This window comes from Trachemys scripta, chromosome 2 (assembly GCF_013100865.1).
Source record: "Trachemys scripta elegans isolate TJP31775 chromosome 2, CAS_Tse_1.0, whole genome shotgun sequence".
NCBI lineage: Eukaryota > Metazoa > Chordata > Testudines > Emydidae > Trachemys > Trachemys scripta.
This window is the reverse complement of record NC_048299.1, coordinates 272,048,219-272,052,898: the sequence shown is the minus strand read 5'-3', so window position 1 is coordinate 272,052,898 and position 4,680 is coordinate 272,048,219.

The following is a 4,680-nucleotide window of genomic DNA, read 5'->3' as shown; positions in this document are numbered from 1 at the left end:
CAGTATATTATACTACTGTATATTGTTTTTCTGATCCTATATTCCTAACTGAGGCCATAGCTCAGTAAAGAACCTAAGTACACGAATTCAGTGGGGCTTAGTGCTTTGCTTAACTGGGGCCTGAAGCACTGTGACAACCCATTGAGGTCAGTGGGAGTTTTTCCTCAGTATGGTTTATCCGGAAAGGCCCTAATTGCCCTGGAAAGATTGCTCTGTTGTCCCTTAATAAAGATATAAATACACGTTTGTTTCTCCAATATTGCTGAGAAATCTAATGAAAGCTGTATAATGATATAGACTCCGGAGTGATTCGTGTGTACAAATCTGCACTTCTTTGGAGAAGTTGCGGTGTGAAATTTGAATTCAGCAAATTGAATACCTGATTCTGATTACACTTATACAGGTAACTCCATTTGTTTCAGCTAAATTATTCCTAGCTGGCAACAGATCTAGAGAGACCAGAATTAGGCCCTGAAAATGTATAAGGTTTGGATTTGGACATGCTATATTTGGAGCTGCTAAGTAGACATTTGGGAAAGCAGGAGTAATTTCACTTAAGTAAATGGAGTTATACTGGTGTAAAAAAGAGAGGAATCTGACCCACTATGCCTAATTTTAATCTCACAATTGTTTTACACTAGAGTAACCCAGATGATTTGAATATAATTCTGTTAATCCTGATTAACACCAGTGTTAGTGAGATCAGAATGTGGCTCAATCTCTATACACCATCCTATAATAAATATGTACAACGAATGCTTCACATTAAAGAGTCCTTCCTGACCATTATAATGATGGCAACAGCACTGTAGAAAGTACTAAAGAACACTAAACAGCCCAACTGTACAACTTGTGCTGCAGTATTTTTGCTTTATAATCCTGGAATCCTGGCAACAAATCTGTCTGGCTAATTTTAGGATGGCAATATTATCCCTGGAGCCTGCAGTCTCCAGTCATCTCTCCTTCTGCAAATGTGACAGATGAATATTGTAATTAACAAAAATCCCAGTGTGTTTCATTTTTACTTAATTTTCTTGTCAGCCTTCCTCCACCTTGCATCCTGACCATGTATGGAGCACCGCCACACATCAATACCCACAGCAGATTAAAAAAAAATTAATGATATCATTGTGTTGGTAATTAATATTCACAGTTCCAAGCTGTGTTGTCTGGACTCACTTTGAGAAATGCAGAACAAACAGCAGCGCGATAGAATTTATCATCGCTTGCTAATTCACAAGTGGATCTAAGCAAGCATAATAATTGAAACCGTGCTCCTTAATGCATCTTTTTCATGCGCCAGTTCTGATGCTGCTGGTCTGGCTTTGATAAATTGTTTCTTCGGCATGTGGCAAAGCTTGCAGTCATTCCTCCACCCAGAACATTGTATCTGGGGCCTGGGTCGGGAGGAACAACAAAGGGTCCATTTTACAGACAGTGTCCCTCTTTGGCTTTCTCTGTGCACAGCATCCCTGACTACCTCTGCATTAATTCATTAGCTTGCCATTTAACAGAAGCATATTAACAACCAGGATCATGGCATGCTATACTTTTCCCCATTACGTATTAATGAAGAGCATTCTATTACAGAAAAGCACACTGGGGAAGGAAATGTTCCACTCTAATTGTTACTGGCAAAAGAAATATATAGATTGATTAAAAACCAAAACAAGGGAATCAAACAGGAAATGCAGTTTGCACAAACCTGTCTGTGTGCCGCCTACTTACACTTTGATTAGATGCGATTTGTAGGCCCAGAGGACAAGATATTTTAGTCTGTTCCTTTGGTAGAGGAGCTTGTGGAGGGAGGGCAGTGAAAGCAGCAAACAGGTGGGTAGGAAGCGGATAGAAGCTTGGCTCTGCTCCTCCCCCTGAAATGCAGGAGTTGGCATGGGAAGTGCAGTGCAGGCAACCCTGAGAACAAACAGGGAGGAAATTGTGTTTCAGAGAGAGACATTCCCTGCCTGGCTCTTGGGATGGTGCGGCTACCCAGTGCTCTATTCACAGGGTTTATGGCAAAGCTATAATCTACCCCTAGACTAGAATATCCGTACTCTTCTTAAAGGGACAGATGCTGCTGGATGTGACCTCATGTGTTGTCTCACTGGAGGGAGTAGGGACTACTTAGCCACTAAAGTGCTCCCCATCCTGAGTTTGGGGGAGGGGGGATTCGGTACACATTGCTCTTCATTGTTGGTACATTTGGACTTTTCAACTGTACAATAATCAAAATTGACCTTTAGAGAAAGGACATGAATGCAACTCAATATTGCTGGCCATCCTGACCGCTTCTGCATGCAGCTCTTTTGTAATCATGATCATTGAGAAGCTAATTAATCTGAATATGGCATTTAATTAGGTTAGCTGTAATAAAATGGGTGAGTGTATTGTGCCTCCCAGAGACTGACGTCCCAACTAGGCTAAGTATTCTCCCAGGGACTGCTTGAGAATAAGAAGGACGCGGTGGCAGATGGGGGTTGAACCAGGGCTGCTCTATTTATAGGAATCATCCCATTGACTTCAATCCCACTTCTCATGAGAGTAAAGTGAGCGGGGTTTGGCCCCTGTCCTGTATCATGCACAGGAAAGAGAAACCAGCAGTGTAGCACTAGAAGGACAGCATGGGCTAGGGGACTGAGCAAGGGGCAATGTGAATCCTGGCCCTGCCACTGACTTGTTGTGTGACCTCGGCTTTGTCAATAAACCTCTTTGTGGGCCTACCGCCCTTTGGGATAGATCATGCCTATAAGGCACAGCTTTGTGTAAGGCGGATGTGAAGCTGCACCTCAGCGTGAGCACAGGAAGGCATTTCCCGGACTTCCAGGCGTGCATGAGGAATACTCCTCCCTGTTCGGCTAGTCAGTGTGGCCAGGGCATCCATCTCCTCCTCACAGTCCCTTCCTGCCCTGGTGTGAAGAGTGCAGAGCATCAGGGAGTGGAATTCTGCTTGGCCTTTACATGGAGCCTGGTGGCTAGGGAAGACGTCTAGTGCCCTCTCTTCACACTGTGCAACTGCTAACAGCCAGGGGGAGTCTGCCCCATGAAAGTCCATTTTTTGGGGATCAGGGTCTACATGTGTTTCATTCTTTATAAGATTTGTGCACCACCAGTGCACGGCGGTTTTGTGAGGACTTGTTAGCTAATGTCTGTGCAATGCTTTGAACACAATAAGTGCAAAGCATTCTCAGACACACTGGTTTGAAGAATGATTTGCAAATAACCAGGGAACAAAGTCTTATCCGGAAAGGAGAAAAGGAATCAAACTGGCACCCACGATTTGTTTTTTTACATGATTCTTCTAATTTTAGTTGTGATTTCAACAACCCCATCAAGAAAATCATTGGGATCTAATGTGATGTCTTCAGGCACTATGTCATGTTTAGGGGACTGAAAAAAAAAAAAGAAGAAACCAAACAGAGTTCTAAAAAGTAGAACTCAAACTAGCATTTGTACCGGTCAAGGACAGGGCCTTCATTCCAGCGCTCTGTTTTTGCCTGTGGATACATTTCTTTTGAATTATCCAATAGATTTCCTAAGTGAAGCGCTCAGATACTAAAATGATGAGGGTGGCATAAGAACCTATGCAGAATGGAACAGAATAATTGGCACATCACAGTTTCCCATGAACCAAACATCAAAATGTGGATGGATTAATGCTAGATTCTCATACTCTTAGCGTGTGAGGGACCCTAATGTGGTGTCCCACAGTACGGTGCTACTCATTGCAAATAAAGGGATCAGAATCTGGCCCGAAGTAGCTGTTTAGCCTTTGGGAACCTGTAATGTTGTCTTGCAATTGGCTGACTATACACAGGGATTAATAAATATCACCTCTGCAAGATTCTCTTTTCAAGACATAGTCAAAGCTCCCATTATTTTTTACTGCACACTCGTCTAATATTCAGATTAGGAATGACTATTCTAGTGAAGTGGTTCCCAAACTGTGGCCTTTGGGCCACAACTGGTCCACTGAGAACTTGGTGATGTTCCAAGCAGAGCTGGCTGATTACAAGGCTCTCATCCTTTCCTGCTGGTAAATTGACTTACAAATGCAGTACTTACTGAATGTTACTGTTCCATATAAACAATTGCTGCGGTTGCCACATTGATGTTAGTTAGTTGTCAGTAGGAGTGGAGATGGTCTACACAATCATGAATGGGAGAAGTGAGCCAAGAGACAACCTGTTATTCAGAGGTGGTCAATGTTATGAAACAGTTTGAGAACCCCTGCTCCCATAGATGGCTTTACTGGAAATCCACTGCCAATACATGGGCACCACCCTGCAGACCTTAAGCTTGGTTAGTCCCATTGAATTTAATGAGGTTTTGAGGTGCATGAGGACTGCTAGATTGGACCGTATAAGAGAAAGATAATTGTTATATAGAACGTATCCTATCTAGCACCACACTCCTCTTTACCAAATACCCAACAAACTCAAATGATTAGAAGCTTGCTGGTTCTTCAGAAAACAAACACAATTTGTTTTTGCTTTTTAGAATTTTCATAATTTTCTACTTAACCAATAATCCAGATGCTTCTCTTTGCGAGTGCGGGGTTAACTGTGGAAATGAACAGTACAAGTTTATTCTTGTATAATCTTTTTCTTCTTGGCTCTTCCAGATGCTTTTTAAGATTCTTTTGTCTGGCTATTGCTATCAAGGCATATTTGATGAAAATGT